The sequence below is a fragment of the Miscanthus floridulus genome, chromosome 13 (genome assembly GCF_019320115.1).
Source record: "Miscanthus floridulus cultivar M001 chromosome 13, ASM1932011v1, whole genome shotgun sequence".
In the NCBI taxonomy this organism is placed as follows: domain Eukaryota; kingdom Viridiplantae; phylum Streptophyta; class Magnoliopsida; order Poales; family Poaceae; genus Miscanthus; species Miscanthus floridulus.
Window position 1 is genome coordinate 73,645,144 of NC_089592.1, and position 20,333 is coordinate 73,665,476.

Here is a 20,333-nt window from a genome sequence, read left to right on the forward strand (position 1 = left end):
TTTTCTCCTGGTTTGCAATTATTTAATTAAATGCTTTACTTTAATTGATGCATTACGTTCAGAAGTTGTTTGAAACCGTTGCTGCATTATACCTTGTCTACCTTTGTTGTACTATATCCTTGTTACCCGAGTATCCGTAGTCGAGTCAATGCTTAGCTGGCTTAGACCGGTAGAAGTCAGGTGATTTCCTATCACCTGTGAGCTATAGGTGGTTACCTGGATCTGCTTGGATGACTATGAAGTCATGGTATAACTAAGTGTTAAATGAAGTTGAGACCAGACGGAGACTTGCAGAGTTTTGGACTGTAGTGCTTTCCGTCTATGTCGATTAAGGACCGACCGTTGTTGGGCCTCAAGTCATATTGAACGCATGCCTTACATTTAGCTGGCCGGATAAAGTACCTTCCGACCGCAAAGCTAGGAGATTTTTTGTACCGAGTAGATTGCCCGCAACGCACTGTGCCGGAGCAGGTGTGGTAGGACACGGGGGCGGGATGATAAGACCAAAGTGTAGTCGGTCGGCCCCCGGGTACATGTGGTTCCTGGCAAACTCGAGATTCCTAGAAAGTTGACTCGGTGATCAATATCTCACTTTAGCGGGTGAGTGAGGTTTGTGTAAGGAACAAATCACCAGCTAGTTAGGAATCGATTCGAATCACCATCGCTCTTGGATAGTGAGCACTTGACTTGAGTGACTTCATCGTAGTAAATGTTTATGGAACACTTGGACAGTTATAATGAATATGACAGTATGGAAGTTGTTTAATGATCATTGGTTATCATTATCTGCTTAATCACATGTTTACTCTAGTATAGGTTCAAATCTAGTTGACAGGTTCATAATAATTAACTTGGCAATAATGCTTTTAGAAAGGTTCTTGAAATGCTAAAAATGCTTCTTTTGCAATTGAGTCAGCTACCCTACTATAAAGCCCTTCATAATCCTTGGTGTCACTTATTTTCGGTTATGTCGGGTAAGTCTAGCTGAGTACCTTCTCGTACTCAGGGTTTTATTCCCACTTGTTGCAAATGGGCAGATGTATTACGGCTACTGTATCAACTGCCTTTATCCTACGATGGGTGATGCTTAGGACCATGGGCATGGTCATTCCTTATGTCTCATCTGATGCTTTTGTTGGAGATGATCATTCACTGGCACTATATTTAAACTCTGCATGAGTGTGTGTGTGGTTTGAACAAATGACTTCCGCTACTTTTATTCGAACTGGATTGTAATAACTATGTTGAACTCTGATGTATCTGAGATTGTGAACTTTTATGTAATATGTGATGGTGACCGCTAAACTTATTACGATCTTGGCTGGAATGGAAGTTGGTTTGAAATCCTTCGTGATTTCACGGACTACCGGGTTATACGGGCTTAAGTTTGCTAAATCGTCTGCTCTAGCGGATGATTTTCTTACTTAATTTCGTATAATTGGTTGGTTCTGTTACACACTCAATCCTAGTGACGATGCAAAGTTAGATCACTCGAGTGGCACTAGATAACCGAAATGCAAACAAGTATGTCCCTCTTGATAGTACGGCCATCTATCCTAAACCTGATCATCAACTTCTCTATACACCTATGAATAGTGAAATGAAATGCCCTAGGTTATACCTTTGCCTTTCGCATTCCATTCCATCTCCAATGTTGATGCAACACATGCACCAACATGATCAACAATGATATGATCCACTTCATATCATCACGTGATCATATTGGTTCATCGATCTTGACTTTACTTGCTTTTCACTGTTGCCTTCGTCCATCGGCGCCAAGTCTTGCTCAAGCTTCACCGCCACGTGGTCCATCGCTCCAAAGCCTCCGACTTGCCCTTCATGCTTGCAACTGGTCTATCAAGCCAAGTCTTGTCTTGATCTTCTCCACCTTGATCACATGACTCAATGTCATGTCTCATGTGCAATGAGCTCCTTCATCATCACATGTGGGAGCTTTGCAATATCTCCAAGCCATTTTCACCTTCATGGCATATGTTGCTCACACATATGTACCTGTGGACTAATCATCTATGTATCTCACATAAACACAATTAGTCCATCTAGGTTGTCACTCAATTACCAAAACCACACAAGGACCTTTCACTAAGCCAAGACCAGAAACCAGCTCTAGAATCTACTAGGCGCTTAGGGCCTGACAAGCATAGAAGCACTACGCCGCCTTCTTGTTCCACAGCCATGAGGCACTGTTGGCCACCCCCATGACAAGGCCACACAAGGGGCATGATGCATCAGGACAAAAAAGACTCGCCAAGCCCATGGGGTAGAGGGATTCGAGGCTGTTCATCTGCCCTTTGGGTAGAAAGAGGATCCTTGTGTAAGGAAGCTCCAAGAAGGTTCACCGAGGGAAGGTTGCATTGCAGCTAATGGTCAAGCGCCAGACTATAGCAGAGACATCAACGTGTGGTTGTGACATTGCTCGTGCCCTCCTACACAACAAATGAGTACACGGTGGCACCAAGACGAAGGAACCGAACACACCAGGCAGAGAAGCCCTAAGTTAAAACCTACTCAATTTGTACCCCATGTCCTCCCCGGTATATAAGGGAAGGCATGGGCTCCTGTAAAGCCCAAGGTAGAAACTAAATCCAAGAACCCTAAAATAGCAGCGTGTAATCCCCTGTCGAGCTCTCTCTACACCATTGTTGTAAGAAACTACCGATTGGACATTCTTAACAGGAACAATATTGTACTACTATTAGACATAGGAGCTCAGAGGCAGTACGACTCTACCTATGCGCCCTGTTTGGCTACCATGGTACCAGGGCCTGTTCGCTTGAACTTATCAGCTGGCTTGTCAGCTAGAATCTATAATATTTTTCTCTCACAACAAAACAACTTCAGTCGGCTTATCAGTCGGCTTTAATATCAGCTGAGAGAGAGCATGTGCGGTGCTCCACGCAGGATGCACCGCCATCAGGAAGCAAGTGAGTCATGTGGCTGTGGCACTGAGCGACGAGCACATTCGGCGCCCGCATAGCCTCATTGGGTTGGAAAGCAGGCGGGTGGCGGCTGTGTCTCGGGTGAGAGTCTAGACTGCCGACACACAAGGTTTGCTTATATAGTTAGGGTTGTTGTTGGGCTAGCTAGGCCATGTTACTTGTAGACTCATGGCCTTTTAAGTGTTGGACAATGTAGATTTTGGTTCCGTGTAGGCCCCCACGGGCTAAAGTCGAAACCCAGCCCCGACCCCGCCCTGAATTAGGGCCTAAACCCGAGACCTATGGGACAAAAATTAGACCCGCCCCTGCCCCCACCAGGTCTGAAACCTGTGAGTTTCGAGTCTAAACCTGCCCCATTGTCATCTTTAGTTTTGAGTGTCCAGGCCATGAGAAAGCCACACGTCGCCCTCTAACGAACAACTCAATGCTCGCCGTGGTTCGAAACCCATGACACCCACCCATCAAACTAGGCCAGTACGGAGCAAGATGGTCATTGGGTGGTGCCATGTCTGGGCCATGCTAGTTAGTTTTACATGGCTGTCCAACCACCAAGATCTTTGTTCGGTTGAATGGTTGATGCGGGTGACTTCTATCTACCTGAGCATCGATCCTCCTCTCCCACGTTTCCATTTTGTTGCCCCCAAATACACCATACATCCGTACCCCACCATGCTGTTGGAAACACTGCCAAAATCACTACTGAAAACAGATCCTTTGCCGAGTGTCAAAAATCGGACACTCGGCAAAGACCTTCTTTGCCGAGTGCCGCACTTGGCAAAGAATTACACTCGGTAAAGAGTTCTTTGCTGAGTGCCAGGAACTCGGCAAAAAAGGGCACTCGACAAAGGACTTCTTTGCCGAGTGCCAGACTCTCGGCAAAAGTGCAGCACTCAGCATAGGCTGCCCCACATAACGGTGTTTGGCCACGTCCTTCTTTGCCGAGTGCCTGCTGTTAGGCACTCGACAAAGTTTTTTTGAAAAATATTTTGTCGAGTGCCCCTAACACGACACTTGACAAAGATTTAATTTTTTTGAAATGCCTTTGCTGAGTGTCCTGGATCTGGCACTCGACAAAGGATTTTTTTTGGAAAATACTTTGCCAAGTGCCCTCGACACGGCACTCGACAAAGATTTATTTTTTTTAAATGCCTTTGCTGAGTGTCCCAGATCTGGCACTTGGCAAAGTATTTTTTTTAGAAAATACTTTGCCGAGTGCATCTGACACGGCACTCGGCAAAGATTTAATTTTTTTTTGAAATGTCTTTGCCGAGTGCCCCTGTGGAGGCACTTGGCAAAGAGGAAATTTTGAAAAAAAAATAAAAACCTCTTTGCCGAGCGCTTTATTATTGGCGGCGCTCGGCAAAGTTTTTTATTTTTTTGTTTTTGGCCTTCAAATTTTTTTGCAGCCCTTTTAAAGCACTAGGAAATTTTGGGTCCGTTCCTGGATACAGCCTCACACTACACTCAGTAACATGACTATCATTTTTTGAATTATTAAATTCCATTATTCGTACCACATGGAGTTCAAATTTATATTTTTTGAAAAAAAATTAAGTAAATGAAATAAAGTAACTAAATATATCAAAAAGTCACAAAAATCCCCAAATTCTAACGAGGAGTTCCTGGTACTTTAAAAGGGCTGCACAAAAAATTTAGAGGCAAAAAAAACTTTACCGAGCGCTGGGGCATGACACTCGGCAAGGGGGTCTTTGCCGAGTGCCAAGAATATGGCGCTCAGCAAAGAGGTTTTTTGAATTTTTTTTAGAAATTTCCTCTTTGTCGAGTGTCTTCACAGGGGCACTCGGCACAGGTATTTCAAAAAAAAATCTATGTCGACGGCCGGATCGGGGCACTCAGCAAAGTTGCCTCCTTTGTCGAGTGCCTCCCTAATCCGGCGCTCGGCAAAGGGGCGGGTGGGGGCACTTAGCTGAATTCGGTCGGGCAGTCCAAGCCATAGACAGACAGTCCAACGCCGTCGCTCTCGACCGTCCCCATGCCGCCGCCCACCAACGCCGGCCCGCCCCCACGCCATGCGCCGCCCTCCCCTCCCCGTGCGCCGTGCCCATGCCCGCCAGCCACCGGGCCGACATCGACGCCGTGCACCGACACCCTTCCCCACACCACATGCCGACGCCTACCCCCACCCCCGCCAGCCCCGACCCTATGCCCACGTGTGGCTAAGTGTGGCCAGCTCGCCCACACTGGCCCACCAACACCGATGGGTGGAGGAGGGGAGGAGGAGGAGGAGGGGGAGGAGAGGAGGAGGAGGAGTAGGAGCCAGCCCTGCCCTCGGCCACGCCCCGTGGACCGCCCGTCCCAACGCCGCCCATGCCTGACCCTGTTCCTGACTCCAATGACCCCGACCCTGACCCCAACCTCGATGCCACCCGCCCCTACCCCCGGTGCCCGTCAGGTATGCCCTCTCTCTTGTTGTTGTCATGGTAGTGATAGTTGTAGTAGTAGTGCTAGTGGTAGTAGTAGTATTAGAAGTAGTGGTAGTAGTAGTAGAACTAGTGGTAGTAGTAGTAGAACTAGTGGTAGTAGTAGTAGTAGCAATAGTGGTAGTAGTAGAACTAGTGGTAGTAGTAGTAGCAATAGTGGAAGTAGTAGTAGAAGTAGTGGTACTACTTAGATATATTCTTCTGCATGGATTGATATCCAAACTACATGGCTTCTCTTGAGACATATGTGCTTGTCGGCCATTGTGACATTATTTTTTGTAGGTTTTGGAAACCTCACCATGCAGGGGAGGTTCTGCTGAATTTTTTTTAAATGACAATATTTTGTTCCATTTTTGTTGAGAAGAGCCCATCGGAGCCAAGTCAGAGTTCCTATCGCCATGCCGGTCTGCCTGCACCGCGTCACCTCACCACTGCACCGACCCACCATAGCCCTGCTATCCTGACTCCGCTGCCACTCTAGGTATAACCCCTCTTTTTGTATCATGGTCATAGATCACGTAACCCAGTTAGGCGTCTCCCATTCGAAAGAGATACGATTGGAGGTATGCAGATCTTTGCATATCTATGACTATATCTGTTTCGGATTGTCCATGTTTTTTGGACAGCCTACGAATGCATAGATGGGTTAGTTTCCATGGTCTGCTCTGGTCCGAGACAGAGTTTCGGTATCACCTCCCTATTGTTCTTGGATACGCACTCTTCTTTGGCAGAACATGTATCTGGAGAACAGCGGGGAGGTGCTGCCAAAATTCTATCTTAGATAGGAGTAGAGCATGGAAACTAACCTCATCTACGCATCCACAGGTGGGATTAGGACCTATCCTCACCTATCCGCAGATGCAATTGATGGTTACATTACTCACTGATATATATGTTAGAGGTAGGATGACCGTTAGTGGATGTACACGGGCTGGAGAAGTCAGAGTGATTACACCATGAAATGGATGAACAAGACCGATGCTTTCTTGAATAGTGCATTTGGTAAGGCTGCTAAAGGACATTGCCTAGTTTTGTGTCCCTACAGCAAATGTGGAAATAGGAGAAGGGTAAACAAGGTGGAAATGGGTAAACATCTTGTGAAGAATAGATTTACGTTGGACTACACCTGGTGGGTCCACCATGGTGAAGCCCATCGTATGAGAGAGGAGGTGGTGAGACCACGGGTGGAGGCTTTTGATGCTGATGCCGGGGTAGCAGACATGTTAGATGACTTTCACCAAGGATAGTTCAATGAGGGTCGTGAGAAGGAGGAGATGGAGGTAGCCGCATAGGCATTCTATGACATGATGGACTCAGCATAGAAACCCCTTCATGATCGATCAATGGTGTCTCAATTAGATGCCATTGGACGCTTAATGGGGTTGAAGTCTGAGTTAAACTTGAGTCGAGAAGGCTTCGATAAGATGTTGGTCGTGATTGCTTCCAAAGGGCCACATTCTACCAAAGAGCATGTATGAGTCATAGAAACTCTTTTGTGCACTTAAGATGCCATATGAGCAGATATATGCTTGTCCGAAGGGGTGCGTCCTATTTAGGAAAGAACACGAGCATGCAAAGTTCTATCCAAAGTGTAAATCCTCCAGGTACCTGGAGGTAGACTCTGATGATGGCCAGAAGAGGCAACTTACAATCCCTATGAAAATCCTATGGTACCTTCTATTCCTACTAAGGATCCAACGGCTATACATGACTAAGGAATCCATGAAACAGATGACATGGCACAAAAATGGCAAATGGTACAATCCTGACAAGATGGTAGATACATCCGATGGTGAAGCTTAGATCTGCTTTAATGACAAACATCATGACAAAGCAGATGAGGCTCGTAATGTATGTGTCACGCTAGCAACAAATGGGTTCAATCCTTATGGAATGATAGCTGCCCCATACACATGTTGGCCCATCTTTGTTATCCCCCTTAATCTCCCCCTGGTGTCTTCTTTCAATGACATAACGTATTCTTGTCATTGATAATTCCTAAACACCTAGGGAGTAATATGGGTGTGTTCATGGAGCTCGTGTTTGATGAATTGGTCCGTGCTTGGGATGAAGGGGTATGGATATATGATCAAGCTACAAAGACAACCTTCAAAATGCATGTTTGGTACCACTACTCCCAGCATGACTTCCTGATGTATGGGATATTCTACGCCTGGTGTGTTCATGGGAAGTTCCCATGCCCAATATGCAAGGAAGGTGTGAGGTTCATTTGGTTGCAGAAGGGTAGCAAGTATTTGTCGTTCGATAGACATCGTCAATTCCTACCACTTGACCGTCCATTCAGACAAGACATCAAGAACTTTACGAAAGGTGTCAAAGTGACAAACCTTGCACCATGGATGATGACTAGTGCCGAGGTTCATGCTTAGATAGATGCTCTCGTGCCCAATGAAGAAGGTGGTTTTGTGGGATATGGTGAGCAACATATGTGGACTCATATCTCGGGCATGACGAGGCTCCCCTATTTCGATGACCTTCTTCTGCCACATAACATTTGTCGGTATAGAAAGTGACCAGCTAGTAAATATTTATAGTTTTACTATATGTTGTGATCGGAGGTGGCCTAGCACTCAATGACACAGGATTTATACTGGTTTGGGCAACGTGCCCTACGTCTAGTCAGGGTCGGTCGGTGACTTTATTCCTAAGCCTAGGTGCTTGAAGTCTATAGTGGGGTTACAAACGAGAAGGAGAAAGGAGGGGTGTTCAAGAGGCCCGATCAGGTCTGATCGGAAGGGCCAAGGGCGACCGGAACTCCTCTATGAGCTAGAAATCCAAGTGTGTGCTTGAGGGGTTGTGAGCTATCGATCTAGTGAGTCTAAACTTGAAGAAGTCGACCTCCTTCTATTGGAGGGAGTGCATCCCCTTTTATAGATAAAGGGGATGGGTCTACAGGTGAGAGGGAGGGAGTATGGATGTTTCTAAGCCTTGTTGCCCATGCTGATGAAGATTGGATAATGGTAGGCGCCCCAACACTGTTGATGTCACTATAGAATGTCAGATGCGCACGGGAGGTTGTGCTATCTTCTTTAGGAAGGATGGACGCTGGTACCTACAAATACTATTTGATGCCTAGTGGCATGTGAGGAGTCTCGCTATGTTTACTTAGTATGGCAAATCTTGGTGCCCATACTACGATCGATGTCTAGAGACACGCGGGGGGGCTTACCGTATGGGAGTTTTAGTGGCCCCTACAATACTGTAGGGGGAGATGTCGGTGCCTACAATACTATCTGTGTTAGGGTGGCTGCAGAGTACTGTTTTGTGTAGGGTATGGTCCCTGGTACAGTGGTTTTGACTTGTGAGCCTTGCCTTGTCTTTCTCCACACGTCTTCTGGTTCCTACCGAATGGGGTGCCTCCGGTCGGATGGCTCTAGTCGGCTCTGAATGCTCCGGTTGGAGAAGAATGGTGGGTAGGGTTCCCACGAGCCCCAGTCACAGGGTCAGAGTCGCGGGGTTAGAGTAGGAAGCAGCGTTTTGGGCCAGGCCTTCCGATTGGAGAGACCGTTCAGAGGCGGCTGGTGCCCGAAGCGAGTGCTCTGGTCGGAGAGGTGGACTGAAGAAGTTGACGAGCGGGAGCTTGTTCTTTTGGGTAGACCTTCCGGTCGGTGACCGGACTGCCCATCCGGCCCGTTGTGTTTTAGACTCTTGGGCCGACCCATGAACTACATGTTGTTTTCCTAGGCTGAGCCTGGGCATGGAAGCCGGTCCTCGTGGGACCCCGGGTTTATGAACCCAATAGGAGCCCCTGAGCCCCTGGGCGATTTGACCCAAATCGTCCGGGGGATTTTTTGTCTTGCCGGTGAGTGCGCGCGAGCACACCCATGGGTGTAGCCCTCGAGCCCCTAGGCAGTTTAGGCGGAACCGGCTGGGGGGGGTTTCTATGTTGTCAGTGGGAGAGGTTTTGTGTCGTGTCGGTGGGTGCACGCGAGCGCACCTGTGGGTGTGCATGTTTTTAGTTTTGAGATGGAATTTGTTTAACCATGGCGTCGTTGTGTAGCCAAGGTGTTTTTAGGCACGGGGATTGGATCGAGATAGAACTTACTGATCCTGACATCGGTGCGCGCTAGGGATCGGGCGAGGAAGTTTAGTTTGAGACAAAACCTAACGTCGGTGCGTGCCGTGAATGAAGACAGCTTAGTTTGGATGCGACAAAGCTTACTGATCTTTGGCGTTGATGCGCGCCATGGGATCTGGTGAGGCAGAGTCATGGGTAGACCCAGGCATCGATGCATGCCATGGGTTCAGGTGAGGTGGAGTCATGAATAGACCTAGGCGTTGGTGCGCGCCATGGATCGAGAGAGTTAGTTTCAGTTAGTGAAGCTGTTACACAAGTTCAGAGTCGCGGTCCCAAGAGCCATAGCTGGATGTTGCCGATCCTTTCGACATGAGTTCGGGGTCATGGTCCCAAGAGCCATAGCCAGATGTCGCCGATCCTATCGACGCGAGTTTGGGGTCACGGTCCCAAGATTTCTTTGGAGCATAGTCGGAAGTGAAGCCGTTATGAAGACATTGTTAGTTAAGTTAAAGATCAGACCCTGGCATCGGTGCTCGTGGATCCTGGCATCAGTGCACGCCATGGGACTGGGTGAGTCATAGTTGTTGATCTAGCGAGTTCGAGGTCGCTATCCTTGGCATTTTTCTTGAGCCCCCGAGCCCTATCGGGCCTTCATGGGGGTCGATGTGAGTATTGTGCGTTACCCCATCCAGTTCCTCACAACCGGAGGGGCTAAGTTTTGTCACCTGTCTCGATCGCTCGAGCTTGAAGACTAGCTCGGTGAGCTCGCTAACGGGTGTGATCGAGTGGAATCCAAATCCATTGTTTGTGACGGGGTTGGCATAGCCCTCTTGTGACATTCCACTACTCCTTTACCTGCAACCCGATAGATGCCTAGGTCGTTCCAGAGACTGACCTAGGTGGCCTAACGGCCTCCCCTTTGATGGAGATTCTATGGGCATGGTGAGAGGTTCAGGATTGAATGAGAAGGTTGAAATGACCCGGTCTATTGGGCCAAGCTAGGGCCGCACAGTGCTCATCTACGGTTTTCTCCCCTAGCTCTGTTTGGTTGCTCATATCAAATGAGGCAAACCACCGCTTCATGACGCAACACGGAGCGTTGTGGTGTATTTCACTGCACGTGTGATGCTTAGTTCCTGAGCCCCTGAGCGGTTCATGCCCTAACCGTTCAGGGGGTTCAGGCGTATGAGATGAATGCACGTATGGATGTATGAATGATTTGTAAAGAAAAATCCAACTGGGACCTTAATGACCTGAGTGATAGGGTTCGGAGAGCTTTAGTCAGAAATGTCCGACCGAGACCCATGCTCATCATCCGCAACAGAGTTGGCGTGGCCTACATGGGGCACCCCTTCGCTTCCTTACCTATCATCCGGTGTCTATCCTTACCTATCATTCGGGTTCTTTTAGGTCTGGACTGGGGAAGTGGGGAGCCGCCCGCGTGCGGTGGCGCTTCGATTCCTATGCCCGTCTCATCTACATTTAAATGGAAAAGAGAGAGAAATGGCCACAGTAGTATTTGTAATAGTAGAAAATGTAATAGTTAAGTTTTGTAGGTAAGTCTTCGTGTAAATAGTTTCTTTGTATCAATGAATACAACCGTACTGCCCCTGTGACGAAACCATCATATATGTTTCCTTGTTTTTCTGTCTGGTCCTAACATAACCTTTGTTTTTATCCTTTCTCGTACCTGCCCGTTTGTCTCATAGGGTGCGATCTTGGGAACCTGGGGCATGGCCCACGAGGTTTAGTTGCTCGTATCCATAGGGAAAGGCGGGGTGCGTTCGGTTTGGGAGTAAGAACAGGGTTACATAGGGTAGTTAAAGGAATGGAATGTGTTTCCACTCGGGGAGAAAGTTGTATCCCATGTGATAGTAAAGAGAAAGAGAGGTAATGCTCAATATACCATGTGATAGTAAATAGAAAGAGAGGTAATGCTCAATATTTGTACATTTATGGAGCCCTCGAGCGACCCGAGTTGAAAGTGTTCGGGCAGGGGCGCTCTTACAGGAGCATGTGCTTTAACCGAAAGTGTTTAGACCAAATTTAAGGGAAAAAATGGCATAGCTGTTCAATGTTCCAAGTGTTGTTGTGAACATTGCCGTTGTTGTCCTCTAGTTGGTAGGTGCCCGATTGGATTACTTCGGTTACCATATAGGGTCCTTCCCAGGGTGGAGAGAGCTTCTGTTTTTCCTTTGTCGATTGGGTCCTTCGGAGCACGAGATCGCCGACTTCGAGAATCCTTCCTCTAAACTTCCTTTCGTGGTACCTGCGGAGGGTTTGTTGATAGCGAGTGGAGTGGATGATAGTTGTCTCATGGGCCTCTTCAAGCAGGTCGACTGTGTCTTGTTGAGCTTTCGCGGCTCAGTCACGGTCAAAAGCTTTTACTCTTGGTGCGCCGTGGTCGAGGTCGGAGGGCAACACGGCTTCCGCTCCATAGGCCAGGAAGAAAGGTGTGAATCTCATGGATCGGTTTGGGGTCATTCTTAGGCTCTAGAGGATCGCTGGGACCTCTGCAACCCATTGCCCGGTGTGTTTGTTGAGTCGGTCAAAGATGTGTGACTTGATTCCTTGGAGGACCATGACGTTGGTGCGTTCAACCTGACCGTTAGTTCATGGATGTTCGACCGAAGCCCAATCAATTCTGATGTCGTATCCATTGCTGAAGTCAAGGAACTTTTTCCCGGTGAAGTTAGTCCCATGGTCAGTGATAATATAGTTAGGAATGCCGAATTGATAGATGATGTCAAGGAAGAATTTGACTGCCTCTTTCGAGCAGAGATTGGTGATGGGCTTGGCCTCTATCCATTTGGTAAACTTGTCGACTGCTACGAGTAGGTGAGTAAAACTGCCTAGGCCTTTCTTGAGGGGTCCTACCATGTTGAGCCCCAGACCGTGAATGGCTAAGTGATTGGGATGGTTTGGAGCTCTTGCGCTAATAAATGGGTTGGTCGAGCGTAGAACTGGTATCCTTTGCACCTACGAACGACCTCCTCTGCATCTTGTAGCGTGGTGGGCCAGCAAAAACCTTAGCGAAAGGTTTTTCCAACCAGGGACCTTGGGGCTGCATGATGCTCATAGATCCTGGCATGGACCTTGAGGAGGATCTACTATCCCTGGCTGGTGGGAACGCACTTCATGAGCACTCCTAATGAACTTCGTTTGTAGAGTTCGTTACCGAGCACAATGAAGGTCTTGGCACATCGAGCGATTCATCGGGCTTCAGTTCTTTTAGGTGGGAGAACCTCCTCGAGGAGGTAGGCGAGTAGTGGTACTCACCAGTCGGTTTGATTGAGTGCCAATACGGCGACGTTCGTGGGTGACGTCGTTATAGAGGTACTAGGATCAGAGCCCCCGAGCACCGGCTGGTCATCGGGGTGTGTCTGGGTTGGACCTTCTAGGATGCGGGCAGACGGCTCGTGGACGTCATTGATGAAGACTCCACTCGAGGATGGATCCTGCCTAGCGGCTAGTTTTGCGAGGAAATCAGCGGCATCGTTGTCCCTTCGAGGGACGTGATGTAGTTTGATTCCCTAAAATTTGTCCTCGAGCTTATGCACCTCTTGGCAGTATGCTGTCATGAGAGAGCTTTTATAGGAGGACTCCTTCATGACCTGATCAATGACTAGCTCTGAGTTGCCGCGGACATAGAGTCATGTAGCACCAAGCTCGATGGCGATGCATAGTCTGTTGATAAGGGCCTCATATTCCACGGCATTGTTTGAAGCCAAAAAGTGGAGGCGGATGATGTAGTGGAGCCTACTCCTATCTGGGGAGATTAGAACCACTCCAGCCCCTGAGCCGGGCACCATTATAGACCCATCGAAGTACATTGTCCAGTACTCATGGGAGACGTCTAGGGCCGGTAGCTGGACCTCCGTCCATTTAGTGATGAAATCTGCGAGAGCCTGAGACTTAATTGTAGTGCGGGGGGTATACCTGATGTCATGGCCCATGAGTTCAAGGGCCCACTTAGAGATTCATCCCACGACATTGTGGTTGCAGATGATGTCTCTGAGTGGGTATGAAGTGATGACTGTGACTTCATGGTTGGTGAAGTAGTATAGGAGCTTCCTAGTGGCCATTAGCACGGCGTATAGGAGTTTCTACACCTGGGGGTACCGGACCTTGGGGTCGGTAAGTACTTCTTCGATGAAGTATATGGGTTGTTGTACCTTGAGCTGGTGTCCCAGTTCCTCCCTTTTGACGACCAGGGTGGCACTCACCACATGGTTACTTGCCGCGACGTAAAGGAGGAGGGGTTCTCCCCGTTTGGGAGCGACGAGGATGGGGGCTGACATCAGGGATGTTTTGAGGCTTTTGAGAGCTTGCTGGGCTTCCTCTGTCTAGACAAAGGCTTTCGTCTTTTTGAGGAGCTTATAAAGTGGCATCCCCCATTCGCTGAGCCGGGAGATGAAGCGACTAAGGGCCACTAGGCAGCCGGTGAGCCTTTGTACGCCTTTTACATTGTGTACGAGGCCCATGTTGGAGATGGCTACGATCTTTTCGGGGTTGGCCTCGATGCCGCGCTTGGATATGATGTATCCAAGCAGCATTCCCCTTGGAACCCTGAAAACACATTTTTTGGGATTTAGGTTGATGTTGAACCTTCGGAGGTTCGTGAACGTTGCGGCCAAGTTTTCGATCAGGTCACAAGCTCGAGCCATTTTGACCACTATGTCATCAACATAGACGGTGATTGTTGGTTTTGTCCATTCAGCCTGATCAGGCTAATTAGGCAGGTCGATTTGGTTGGCGAAGCACTGCTACATGCACCTTTGGTAGGTGGCGCCAGCGTTCTTCAGACCGAAAGGCAAGGTCACGTAGCAGTATGAACCATATAGGGTGATAAATGAGGTCGTGAGCTAATCAGAATCTTTCATCATGATCTGGTGATAGCCTAAGTGGGCATCTAGAATGGAGAGGATCTCGCAACCCGAGGTGGAGTCAATTATCTAGTCTATGCATGGTAAAGGATAGTGATCCTTTGGACACGCTTTATTAAGTCTGGTGTAATCGACACACATTCTCCACTTTCTGGTCTTCTTTTTAACAAGGACAGGATTGGCGAGCCAGTCGAAGTGAAAACCTCCCTAATGAATCTAGCTGCTAGGAGCTTGGTGATCTCTTCACCTATGACCCTATGCCTCTCGTCGTCAAAACAACATAGGCGTTGCTTGGTGAGCCTTGAGCCTGGGATAAGGCATAGTGCATGCTCGGTGACTTCCCATGGTATCCCTAGCATGTCAGAAGGATACCATGCGAAGACATCATGATTGTTGCGTAGGAAGTCGATGAGCTCGCATTCCTATTGGACTGGGAGCTGGGTCCCAATTCGCACCATCTTGGCTGGGTCAGTGGGGTCGACACCCAATGCTTTGGTTTCCTCAAGAGGGCAGAAGGCCATTGAGGAGGTTGGTTTGTTGCAGTCTAGGACTATTGGGGTTGACAACTCCCTGAGTTGCAGGAGCTTGGATGAGTTGATGACCATGATGGCGAGCTCATAATGCTCGTGGTCGCACTCAAAGGTGTGTGAGAAGGTGCTACTGACGATGATGACACCATTTGGTCTTGGCATCTTTAGCTTGCGATAGGTGTAGTTGGGGATCGCCATGAATCTTGCATAGCATGGCCACCCCAAGATGGCGTGGTAGGACCCTAGAAAGTCTACCACTTTGAAGGTGAGGACCTCCGAGCGGAAGTTGGCCTAGCTACCGAACGTGATGGGCAGATCGATCTATCCGAGTAGGTATGCCCCGTGAACGTGAACGTGATGGTGATTACCCTGTGGAAGGGGGAGCCTGCCAAGCGGAGCTCCGATCGAGGGATGCACATGGCATCGAGGGTGTTGACGTACAAGATGTTGAGGCCACTGCTCCCGTCCATCAGTACCTTGGTGAGGCGCTTCTTGTGGACGATGGGGTCAATGACAAGCGGGTAGCATCCTGGTCTTGCAATGTAGGAGGGATGGTCCCTCTGATCAAAGGTGATTGGGGATTTCAACTAGCTGAGAAAGGAGGGGACGGCCGTTTGGGCGGCGCATGCCTCTCGGTAGCGTACCTTATGCTGGCGTTTGGACCAGATGGTGTCGGACCCACCGAAGATCATGATGCACTCCTTAGGTTCAGAGAAACCATCTCCAACCTTGCCTGCCATGCCTCCCCTCTTGGTTGCCGGCTCCTTGCTGTCTCCCTCCTTTGGCACGCTGGCCTATTGGAGGAAACGTTTGAGGAGCTCGCACTCCTTGTAGAGGTGTTTGACGGGGTAGGCATGATTGGGGCCTGGACCATCCATGAGTTTGTTGAAGTGGTCAGGCAGTCCCTATTAGGGCTACCTGGGCATGCGATCAGCCACGGTGACCAATGCGGTGTCATCCAATCGGCGCCGATCCTTCTTGTTCTTCTTGCCCCTCTGAGTGGAGGGGCCTTCGTCTAGATCCGTGCGCTTGGGCTTGCCTTTGTTCCAGCCTTCGCTGAAGACCGCTCCGACCACCTCCTCGCCAGAGGCATGGTTGGTGGCGATGTTGAGCAGATCGCAGGTGGTACAGGGTTTCAGGTAGCCAAGCTTGTGGATCAGGGACTCGTAGTTTGTCCTGGAGAGGAATGCGTTGATGACGTCTACGTCGATGACATCAGGGAGGGAGTTGCATCGTTGGGAAAACCTATGGATGTAATCCCATAGGGACTCGCTAGGCTCTTGCTGGCAGCTCTTGAGGTCCCAGGAGTTTCCCGGGCGGACGTACATCCCCTAGAAATTCCTGATGAAGACCCTCCTGAGGTCTGCCCAATCATGGATGTTGTTGTGTGGAAGGAATTCAAGCCATGCTCGAACATGCTCCCCCATGCAAATGAGAAGATATTGGATGATGAAATAGTCATCATCCACTCCTCTGGCTCGACAGGTGAGTTGGAAGTCTTCAAGCCAAATGCCTAGGTTTGTCTCCCTAGTGTATTTGGTGATGTTGGAGGGAGGCTGGGAATGCTATGGGAATGGTGCTCTCCAGATGCGCTAGCTAAAGGCCCATGGCCCTGGGCCCTCAAGGCTGGGGCTCTAGTCGTCCGGCCGGTGACCACGCCTAGGGCGCATTTCATCGCTTCCCTCAATGGTTCAGCCGGGATCCGTGTTGCTTGCTACCATATAGCAGACATCGTTGCCATGTTGGGCCCAACGCTGGTTGCCGACGACGCTATGAGTGTCCTGGTGCAGTCGGTGTGGAGTAGGTGCCTAGTCAGACCATGGTGTGGCTGCCGCACCCCAAGCCGAGCCTGATGGCTGTGGCGGTGAGCAAACGGATCGATCTGGCTAGCGCGCCCCCGTCCCCCCGGTGGGGAGAGAGGGCGTGGGTTAGAGTCGTGATGTAGAGCTTTCTGCCTGTTGGACGATGGCGGCCTCTACTAGAACCTGGAGGTTCTGGTAGACTGCCCGCTCCTAAGGGTCGACGGGCTCAGGAACACCACGAAGAAGCATTGCTGCAACATCGATATTCTAGCCAACCCGGGCAAATTGTGGGACATCGTTCCCCTCGTTCACGATGTCATGCTGGACCTAACGAGTGCGACCCCGGGTGCCACCCGTCGGGCCATGCGCATGGGGCACAACATGCTGCACCGACCGTGCCGGCATAGGCGGTGGTTGGCTTTGCCGCCGTTGTCGTAATTCCTCGGTGTGTGCTTGCGCAGACACAAGGGCCTCCACATGTGGGTCTGGAGGGGCATGAGTTTGCGCGGACTCCGCAACCACCGACGGCTGTCCTAGACTATCTACCATAGCGCATTCCTAGGATGGATGGTGGCGGGGCACCACATCACCGATGTTGGAACCATTGCTCTCGCCCTCATTGTCCGGGAGTTCGTGGGAAATGACAGGAGCGAAGCCTACCATTCCTATGAATTCGGACGTGAGCGGGGATCATGTCGGTGCCCTTTGGAGCCCCTGAGCGCAAGCATCCGTAGAGGATGCGAGGCCATAGGGGAACTGACCGTACGGTGTTTGTGGTGAAGTCCCCCTGGGTGATCGGTGGGAGGTAGTAAATAAAGGGCGAATAAAAGTACATGTATTACTTATAGTGGGGTTTGAGCAGAGAGTTTGCTCAAAATAAAACGCAGATGCCTCGTTGTCAAAGTCACGCATCCCGAGGTCGATGGAGGACGTCCCTCCGATGGTTGCGGGGTCACGAGCCTTCTCATAGAGGTGGAGTATGCCGAGTCGGTCGGCAACGAAGTCTAGGCTTCCGAAGAGGAAGGCCTGGGATGGCTCGGAGATGAGTGGAACCCGCATCCCGATGAGCAAGAGTGTGGGGAACTCCAACAAGCCGAAGCAAATCATATCGCCTCGCCCAGCCACGGTGGGGGTGGCAGAAAAAAGGGCCACCCGATGACCAAAAATTGTTGAACATACAGCATCTTCCTCACAGATGGCGCCAACTGTGGGTACAGAAAGTGACCAACTTGTAAATATTTGTAGTTTTGTTGTACATTGTGATCGGAGGTGGCCTAGCACTCAATGACATAGGATTTATACTGGTTTGGGCAACGTGCCCTACGTCTAGTCGGGGTCGATCGGTGACTTTATTCCTGAGCCCAGGTGCTCGAAGTCTGTAATGGGGTTACAAACGAGAAGGAGAAAGGAGGGGTGTTCAAGAGGCCTGGTCAGGTCTGACCGGAAGGGCCGAGGGTGATCAGAACTCTGCTATGAGCTAGAAGTCCAAGCGTGTGCTTGAGGGGTTTTGAGCTATCGATCTAGTGAGTCTGAACTTAAAGAAGTCGACCTCCTTCTATTGGAGGGAGTGCATCCCCTTTTATAGATAAAGGGGATGGCTTTATAGGTGAGAGGGAGAGAGTACGAATGTTTCTAAGCCTTGTTGCCCACGCTGATGAAGATTGGATAATGGTAGGCACCCCCAACACTGTTAATGTCGCTGTAGAATGTCAGATGTGCACAGGAGGTTATGCTATCTTCTTCAGGAAGGATGGATGTTGGTACCTTCAAATACTATTTGATGCCTAGTGGCATGTAAGGAGTCTTGCTATGTTTACCCGGTACGGCAAATCCTGGTGCCCATACTGCGATCGATGTCTAGAGACACATGGGGGTGCTTACCGTATGGGAGTTTTAGCGGCCCCTACAATACTATAGGGGAAGATGTCAGCGCCTACAATACTGTTTGTGTTAGGGTGGCTGCAGAGTACTATTTCATGTAGGGTATGGTCCCTGGTATAGTGGTTTTGACTTGTGAGTCTTGCCTTGTCTTTCTCCGCACGTCTTCTGGTTCCTACCGAATGGGACGCCCCTAGTCGGATGGCTCCAGTCGGCTCTGAGTGCGCCGGTCAGAGAAGAATGATGGGCAGGGTTCCCACGAGCCCTAGTCATGGGGTCGGAGTCGCGGGGTCAGAGTAGGAAGCAGCGTTTTGGGCCAGGCCTTCCGATTGGAGAGACCGCTCGAAGGCGGTTGGTGCCCGAAGCGAGTGCTCCGGTCGGAGAGGTGGGCCAAAGAAGTTGATGAGCGGGCGCTTGTTCTTTTGGGTAGACCTTTCAGTCGGTGACCGGACTACCCTTTTGGCCCATTGTGTTTTAGACTCTTGGGCTGGCCCATGAACTACATGTTGTTTTCCTGGGCCAAGCCTGGGCGTGGAAACCGGTCCCCAAGGGACCCTAGGTTTATGAATCCCACAACATTGATGTAATGCACACTGAAAAGAATGTCATTGAGGCACTTTGGGCAACACTCATGGACACTGAAAAGTCTAAGGACAACCCTAAGGCTAGAGTGGACCTTGCAACATTGTGCGATAGACCAAATCAAGAGATGTAGCCTCCTAGTCGTGGCAAGACCTAGAGAAGGCCTAAGGCCGATTTCATCTTGAAAAAGGACCAAAGGAGGGAAATACTTGAATGGATCTAGACGCTAATGTTCCCTGATGGGTATGCAGCGAATCTAAAGAGGGGAGTGAACTTAGGCACTCTACGAGTCAACGGGATGAAGAGTCATGACTACCACATATGGATTGAGCGGCTTCTTCTGATGATGGTTCGAGGCTATGTCCAGAGCATGTCTAGCAAGTGCTGGCAGAGTTGAGCTACTTATTCCGCAAGCTTTGTGCCAAGGAGCTCTCTCGGACTGTCATTGATGACTTGGAAAAAGCGGCACCTGTGTTGCTCTGTAAGTTGGAGAAGATCTTTCCACCCTGGCTGCTTCTTGCTGATGCAGCATTTGATTGTGCACTTCCCGTGTGAGGCATAGATGGGGGGCCATGTAGGACCATTGGTGCTATCCAATCGAGAGATGTCTGAAGACTCTTCGCAAAAAATGTAGAAATAAAGCCAAAATTGAGGCTTCCATTGCAGAGGCATACATTCTAGAGGAGGTGTCGAACTTCACAGAGAAATACTACACTGAGAACCTTCCTAGCGTTTATAATCCACCCCCTCATTACAATGCTGGCGAAAATGAATCGAACCTCAGCCTTTTCCAAGGGCAACTCAGAAGCGCAAGTGCATCGACCACTAAGCAATTGAAAAATGAAGAGTGGCACAGTATCATGCTATATATGTTGACCAACCTTATCGAGGTGCAGTCGTTCATTGGGTAAGTTCTGAACGAACTTGTTTCATTTCACTGTATGTCCTTGTTTCTTCATCCAACCCCCTTGTTTCTCATTGGTATAGGGAATTTCTTCGTCAATCCTGGCATGGATCAAGGCAACCTACCCCATAAGAAAATGACACCCTTCTTTCACAGGGTGTAGGACTAGAGAGCCTTGATTTCATTTGTTGGTTCAAATAGAAAGCCCAAACTAATGCGCCTATAAGTGACAAGCTAAGATAGGTTGCAAATGGCTATGCCATTAGGGTCAAGTCATTTACCGGTTATGACATGAATGGATATCATTT